We start from the raw sequence: 8,580 nt of genomic DNA, 5'->3' as shown, positions 1-8,580 counted from the left end.
GGAATGGGGCAGGGCAGGCAGTGTGCTCTGCCTCCCCATCTGCCCACACTGACTGCGGCTTGGGAGCTCCAGCAGCAGGACTGCATCCAGACCATGGTAGCTAACAGCTGCATGAACCCACCTGCAACCATGGGCACCAAAGCACCAGTGGCATTCAGTCCTACAAACTGGTAAGTTATGGGAAAAACCCACTAATTTTGTTTAAATCGTGCTGCCCCCCTAAGTGGCTTCTAGTTCTCAAGGTGTGAGAGTACAAAGGAGGATTTCCTCGTCACCCGCTCTGTCCCATTCACTGTTTTGCCATTCTCCATCACTTCCTTCCCCTGCAGAGCTGACTTGGCCCAGCTAAGGTACAGTCACCCTCTCCTCGCAGGTGGGCTGGGCCAGCTCTCAGACCATCTGCCTTACCCTTCTCTGCACCTCTTCTAACCCCATCAGCTTTGGGGTGGCAGTAGGAAAGCATGCAGTATCAGAGAGGTACCACATAGCAGCAGGAGGGTTTCTGCTGTTCCTTCTCCCTTTCCAAACCACTGAACGCGCCTCTGGGACAACCTGCAGGCAGATGCCAAACTCTCTGCCAGCATTTTAGAGTCTCCCCCAGGAGCAGGGACAGCCCCAAGTGAAGATACGTGCATGGCTGACTTCCCCATATGCATTATTTGGCACATCTTAAGACTTTTCTTCAACTCTTCAGACTCCATTTCCATTTCAGCATCTCAGATGATTACAGGAATCAGCTGGCGCCTTCTCCCCTGCTCCACGCCGTGAAAGCAGAGACATTTTTCCTGTACTTTACTTCCTATTCTTTAACCAGTCACCAATTCACAGAAAGACCTCTTATCAGGACAATGCTTAACTTCTTTAAAAGCATTCAGTGAGAAACTTTCTCAACAGTTGTTTGGGAGCCCATGAGCACTGTACCAGCCCAGACCAATCTCACCCTGCCATCTGGCAGATTGCAAGGACTAACTTTGCTTTACAAAGGCCACACTGACTATTCACCAGTGTAGTATTTTCATAGACAAAGTGTTTATTATAGCTCCTAACGACTTACCCAGTACCCCAGTAAACCTATTGGCCTTTAATATCACATTTACTACATCTCCCTTTCCATGGATGTGGCCCTGATGGGCAACGGCCCCTAACACTATTTATTAGCAATTCCCAACATCTCATCAGGCTCCTTTACAATTCTAGAGTAAATACCATAAAAGCCTGGTGGCTTGTGTTACTTTGCTCAAAAATGTCTTTATCAAACCCTTTAATTTAAGGGCAACTCTCTGACGTGTCTGGCATCAGGCATGGCTCTGGATTGGGAGCCTTCCTGGCCAAGCTGTTCTGCCAACGCCCTGGTTCCATGAGCACTCACGTGACACCCCAATCGCTTATTTACCCTGTGACTCCTCTTAAAGGCTTTTTAGTGCTGAGATATTTGGAAAAAAAATTATTATTAGACTCCGTGACTTTAGCAAGTGGTTCCTAAAAATCTTTTTAGTCCTTCCTTGTTACAGGTTTACTTTTAAATTCCCAGAATATGTGTCCTTTTCCTTACTACAACTTTTTCTAACTGAAGAAAAAGATCATTTTACATTGAACAGCCTCTTCTATATGTCTTCTTACATGCCCACCTAACCACACAGGTTTGTTGTTTCTGGGGTATTTTGGAACGGAGGGGAAGTAAAGACGACGACTTCCAGGTTTTGGTAGGTGATGTCCACCTCTGAACCTCTGGTACCATACCCAAGCAGCCTCCATACACCCAATACGCTTTTTATCCTTAGAGCTGTGCCTTTGCACTGTCTCTCAACTGGCATTTTTTTGGTGGTGATTGTAACGATTTTACATTTTCGGAATAAACTTTCATGTAACATTTGTACATTTTTTTATTCCCAGAGGAATCTTCTATAAATTACATTTCATACAGGAAAGCAAGTCCCTCAGCAGCAGCTGGAGCACAAAGTCTTGTCCCATGCGTCTAACTACTGTCAAAGAGAAGGTCAGGGGAAAAAAAAATGTTTAAAACCTCCCCAGAGAGCCATGAAGGCTAACAGAGAGCACTTATAATTGCATGATCCCACTAGAGGGCAAAGCCAAGGTTAGGGTGGGACTTAATGGTGTGTTTCCTTAACTTAAAATTGTTTAATTTCATTTATAGTCCCAATTTGACTTGACTTCCCAGTTTTTATTCAGGACTTAAGGGAAAACACCACCCGGAGATGGGAGGCAAAGTGGCTCTTGCCCCTGGTCTTCGAAGGGCTCCCTCCGCTCTCCCAAACTGCTAAGCCTGCGAGATGCACCAGCCACTCCGGCCCATGAGGGTCACACAGCACCCCTGACCCTCTCCAAGCCCTCCAGCAAAGAGCAGAGCTGGGTTCACAGGGACCTGAAGGAACAGTTTAAAAACTCCACTTGGCACGTGTGCAGGGAGCTTAGGAGAAGTGAAGTTCAGCAGCATTTTCCCCACGACTGCCCAGGGCGTGCATCAGCCTGAGGCCAGCGGGACTGCCTGTGGTCTGAGCTGGGTCTGAAACCCTCGCCCTCACCCTGCCTGCACCAGGTACCTGCAAAGGGAACAGCAGAGAAGAGGAACGAGGGGGAACAGCAACTGCAAAGAGAAGGTGGGGAGGGGAAGAAGGAGGGAACTGGGGCCAGGGGGCCAGGATGACACTAGGACGTTATGGGATGAAAGTCCTAAGGAGCAAGTGAGAATGGAGAACAGCAGGCAGCTTTGGGTGAAGACAAGAGAAAACTGGGCCCAAGCACCTGGGAGAGGTACAGCAGAAGGGGCCAGGCTTGGCTAGATGGGGCAGAAGATCCTGCACCTTGTGCCCAGCCAGGAGGGAACCATCACACACCCAGAGCCCCGCTCCCTCCATGGCCTGTAAGACCACATCACTTTCCCTGCCTCTGGCGCTCCTAGGCTCCCACCCCATGGCTGGGCAGCCCGGCACCATCATCTGCCCCAAAAAGGTGGCACAGTTTATATAGCTTACGCACTTGCCATGCGATACCCAGAAAGGCGGGAGCAGAGAGAGGTCCCCTGGACCCACGTGGCAGAAGTCTCAGGCCAGCACTGCTGGGAGGCGTGATGGGGTGAAGCCGACTTTGCATTGGCACTCCTGTGTGTCAGAGCCTCCTCGCCAGCCAGCATCACTCCTGATCCGTACCCAAACCCTGCAGTACCACACAAGTTTGGGGGTGGGAAGGGGAAAGGAGCAACAGCCTGATGTCCACCCTGCTGCCCATCCTGCGCCTCAGGGCCCTGCCCTGAGCCCTGCAGGCTTTCCCCACCAAGAGCACAGTGTTCCTAGCAGGGCAAAGCTCTGCCACAGACGCAGGGTCTGAACAGCAGCTCCATCCTGCGAGGAGGCCACAGCTGAGCCCTTCTCATGGTCATTGCCAAGAGCAAAGCCAGCTCCCCTGGCTACCAGACTCAGACAACATCCACACAACACACTCTTGCTGGGCAGCGTGACCAGAGCCAGCAGCAGTGGCCATGCCACATGCCGTCTTGCACACAAGTGCCAGCACCATTCAACCCCCGTTTGCTGCAGGCTGGGCCAGGCCTTCCTGCAGCCCCCCAGGAGACGCAGGATGCCTCCACAGAAGCCCTGCATTTGGGTCTAGGGCACAGCTCAAACCCCACAGAGATCTGTCCTATATGTGGAGTGTCCACAGGGACCTGACTGCAGCGGTCATCAAAGGTTTCCATGCTCTTTAGACAGACGCCAACGTCCGGGGGCTGCCCAGCACCCCAGCTGCTCAGCTTCCCCCCACGGCACTGACTGAAGCCACCAGCCAGGCTGCCACCATGCCAGCAGCCTGAGATGGGAACCATCACACAGCTCTGCCTCCCCGAGATGGCCACACTGGCAGCCACCGGCTCAGTCTATCTGTGCAGCCGGTTGCAGAGCCCCGTGACGGGAGCGGAAAAGGCAGCTTCTTCCATACACAGCGTTTTAGCAGACTGTTGAGCCACCCTCTCCAGCAGCTGCAATCCCCACCGGTGGCATGCACAGCATGGGCTGTTGTATTCTAGTCGCTGGGTGTCCACACCCCTTGTTTCCAGCTCTTAATGCAATGCAGCAGAAGCTAAAAATACACAAGTGCCACCCTCCGTCATGTCTCTGAGCAGGCTCTGCAGTCGCCATGGGATGTGCGTGACGGAGGTGGGGTCTGGCTCCATTCCCGAGACACTCCACCAAGACGCAGCCCTCAACAGTTACAGCCAGGAAATTCCGTCTCGTGACCGAGCCAGCCCTGGCAGCAGGCACACGTCCCCACCACCCTGGCGCAGGGCACAGCAGGGGCAGAGGGCAACGCTGCTGCCCTAGGCTGGCCAGGCTGCCCTCCCTGCTTTCAAAATGAAAAGGGCAGAAAGGCAGGCTGGGAAAGAGCACAGAAAGAGGAGGGCCGGTGCAGCAGCATGCTGCCATGAGTGGCAGCAGGGCGAGGAGCCCTCAGGACCATGGGGGAGGAACAGGACCAGTGCTCCCAGCTGTGGGTGGAGGAGCAGGGCACCCTGGCAGCTCACCACTCCCCCTGCTCTTCATCTTTACCAGAGTGGGTGCCCACATGCTGCTCGACAAAGCAAAATTCCTCCGTGCACCCAGCACCGAGGGTCATCGCACCTGACAGTCTCATCACCACAAAAAAAGCCCAAGATGGGCCAGGAGCCCATGGACACAGCCTGGGACAGAGACACAAGTGTCCTCAGGCTGGGGAGCCCCCTTTCCCCTGCACCGGCTCCCACTGCTATCAGGACTCTGCTCCAGCCCCAGGGAGCTCTAGCAACAGCCCTTGGCAGTGTTTGCAGTAGGTGAAACATGAAAGCTCAGGTTTCACTTAAACAGATCCATAAAATTCAGGAAAAACCTTCATTTTATGCAGTGAGTGCTTGAAGCAAAGACAAGCAGAGCTCTCACAGATACTCCTGGGGACCTGCGCGCCCTGACGCGTCCCTGCTGCAAGGGCTGCACAGCAGCCGTGCAGTGCCCGCAGCCCCGGGCTGTTCCCTGCTGCCTCCCCATGCCGCTTGCCACGTACCGCTGGGCATCAGGTCATTCCCACTGCCTCCAAGCCCAGGCTGAAAAGTCAGAAGAACCCTCCAGGAGAAGGCAGGAGCTAAGGGGTCACAGGGCTTCCCATCCCCTCCCTCTCCAAGAGGCAAGCAATGCTGCTCTGCTCTTATAGTCTGTGCAGGATGGGAGCATTTTTATGGCTGTAGAATAAGGAGATTTACAGGTACTGTGGGATAACTGCATTTGTTTTAGTTCAATATTTCTCAGGTTATTCAACAAGTCACAGCTTGGCAGAAATAAGCAGGAGTAGAAGACCCTTCAGTGCCCAGGGAGGAGCAGGACACAGACGGGAGAGGCAGCCCAGGGAATGACGGTGCTGCTGAAGCCCTCAAAGAAAATCCATCACTTGTCATTGCTCCCTGAGGTAGCTAGGCACCCCTGTCCCACCTCCGCCAGCAGACAAGGCACCCTGGCATGAAGCCTTGTAAGTCACGAGGGAAGTGACAGGTTTCACGAGTTAGTCACAGCTTGGTGACAAATCCACCAGATTTTCATGCATTACTAAGAAAGAAGAGTCATGCAAACACAGACCCTGCCTGCACTAACAACAGCTCCTCATCTGGTGCACCAGTTGGCAGTGCCCTGCACGCCAACCCATCCCAATCTGTGCAGGAAGGGTGGCACTGCTGCAGGAGGGAGCAAGGGGGCAGAGAGAGGAGCTCCTCCCAGGACAGTCTGCTGCAAGACCCCAGCTCTCCAGCCCAGGCTTTGTAATCCACTGGTGGTAGACACGGGCAGGACAAGGCACTTGCTCAGGGCAGCCACGGACTTTGGAAAGGAGAGGGTACATCCATAACCCATTCCCAAAGGAAGCTGACAGCTATCTTGCCATCCCTCACCAATATGAAGGGTGCCACGGGCCTGAACACACACCTACATGATGACCAAGATGGAGCTTCTGCAGGTGAGAGGCTGGGAGGGAGACATGTACGGAAACACGTGGCCCTTGAGAGCCCTGGGAACCACACAAGCATCTCATCTTCTCCAGAGAGACTGCTCAGTGGACTTTTGAAGGCAACAGCCCTTCTTGGTGCCATGAGGAGTCTGTTTACAAGGTGTGGGAGCTCCTGGGCTCAGGTGTTCAGGGGAACGTGGAATGGCACCTCTTGCTAGTTTTGCCTCCGGCGCCTCTCAGGCAGACTCTGCAGAGCATGGCAGGGAGCCACGCACCTCGGGAAGCGGCCACCCCCTTCACCACATCAATCAGGAACCCAGAGTACCCCCAGGAGCCCTGCTCGGCCAGGCTTTCTTCCAGATGCTGAACTCACAGCAGCATTTCTGACTGCTGCCCAGACCCTTCTGGGGACACCCCAGCACAGACCTTGCAGAGCTGGTGACCCCAGGAACACTGCAGCCCACTCCGTCACATGCTGCAAGGATCATCCTACACTGCTGCCAGTTCAGAGAGCTCAGGAGATGGGCAGCTCGACCCCTGCCCCTCCTTGCTCACACTGGCATGCCTTTATCTCCCTCCCAGACTTTATCTGCAGGGGCAGTTACACAAAACACTTTGGCAGCTGAGCCCTCTAAAATCTCCAAATGCTGGGGGAGGACGGTTTTGCTGTGCTTAAAACCCACGTCATTTCAGCAATCCCATTTCCAGAGCAGCCAAACCTGCTATATTAGTCCAATGGAGTGGTGGGAATTTCTTACCCGGGCTTTGCTACCAGAGGAGAGAGATCACTCACCCGTGCCCCAAAGCGCCCTTGCTCTCCTCCAGGCCTTCCCCCTGCCCCGGCAGGAGTGACCCAGCAGTGCTGGTATGCAAGACCCGCCGCACTCCCCTCCTCCTCACCTTAAGGCTGGCTCTGCTTCTTCACAGCATCTTTAGGACACACTGATAAACTCACTACTTCCTACAGTATTGGTGCTTTGTACACACACCTTCCTATATCCACAGCATTTGGCTTGCTGCAAGCTCATAACAGCACACTTGCCTTTTCCAAACCCTTCCCTCTCTTCCTCCTCCCCATTAACCTGCCATGACGGTGCGATCTGCAGCTGCCCTCAGCAGCACGAAGACGCTGCTTCAGAGGTGGCTAGAAATGCCACCAGCTCGTGCTTTCCAACAGATTTATCCCTTAGCTCAGTGTTCAATTTAATGGTTTCCCATTAAAAGCAGCACAGACACAAATCAGCTCAGGGTGGACCGGTTTGTTTTACCAGCCATATTTCACCCCAGCAGGCAGAAAGAGTCTCCATGCATGTAACAGGTCCTTTCCCCTTATCAGAGCACCAATGGTCAGGTTCTTCCTCTGCACACAGTTAATACAAAGACCACTGGCTCATAAATCTCCTCCAGGAGCAGCAGGTAGTTACGATCCGATGTGGCAATTCAGAAATGGCAGCTTGGTGGGATGGGATTATTTCTGACCAAGGGAAGATTCCCTGCCAAGCTCTCACAGCCCCGCAGACGTGATCTTCCCCAATCTCCCCACTGGTGTTAGTCCTGGAGCATCGTGTTATTAGCAGTAATCACAGCAAACATGCGGTTTTGTAATATATATGTGATGAGGTTCAAACAAGAACCAATACTAGGGACTTTGAGGGAAAAGAAGGGTCACTCCTCCACATGGAACAGAACCAAATCAAGAGCATTACCATTACTGAAGATAAACCCCACCTTGTTCAACTGCCCACATCAGACTCATCCGCCCTAGGCTGCAGCTCAGGTCAAGCTGACGTGCTGAGCTGCAGCCCTGTATGGAAATGCAAGGCCCACCCCCAGCCCCCTTCCCACCACACATCAACTGCAACAATTCACACACAGGACATGGTCCCCAGGCCTTGCCGGATGAGTTGGGAGAATGAGAGAGGGTCACAAACCTGCTTTTCTTTTTTCTGTATTTTCATTATCATCAAATCTGGGATGAATGTTATTTCTGCAAGACACAACACAAAAAAAATTTCACAATAAAGAGACTGGTGAACCTGAGGTACTCCATCCTTCCGCATCACCCCTCCAAGAGGCCGAGCCAACCCCACTGCCGCTCAGAGCAACAAAGCTGCAGGAGTGAAACGCTCTCAGAGACAAGCTTGGGGACATCTGCTCTGCTGAGCCATGGCAAGGAGCCCGACCACACCTTTCCCCGCAGCTCGGTGCTACATGAACCCCGCCAGCAAGACCAACCTCACAGTCGCAGTCCCAGCATGAAGTGGCGCACCCGGGGCTAGAAGAGACACACTCCACCTCCCCAGAGCCCCAAACCCACCCCAGGCACCCCTGAGAGATGTGTCGGATGCTGCCAACCCTGCAGCAGCAGAGGGAAGCAGTAAACAAACCAGCCTCTGCCAAGCAGTGATGACAGCAGTAAGAGACGTGGAGAGGATGCAGGAGCTTGAGGCGGGTTGTGAGCCCTACTACCAAGGAAGAACTGCTAGGGGGATGAGGACGGGGCAAGCAAGGAGGGGGGAAGAGCCATGCTGGCAGGCACCACGAGCTGCAGCAGCCCTTGGAGCAGCGCTGGGGCAGGGCCAGCTGCCTCCTCAGGCCTGTGCC

This window comes from Pygoscelis adeliae, unplaced genomic scaffold, assembly GCF_000699105.1.
Source record: "Pygoscelis adeliae isolate BGI_AS28 unplaced genomic scaffold, ASM69910v1 Scaffold407, whole genome shotgun sequence".
NCBI classification, from domain to species: domain Eukaryota; kingdom Metazoa; phylum Chordata; class Aves; order Sphenisciformes; family Spheniscidae; genus Pygoscelis; species Pygoscelis adeliae.
The sequence above is the reverse complement of the archived record's forward strand: the minus strand, read 5'-3'. Positions refer to the sequence as shown.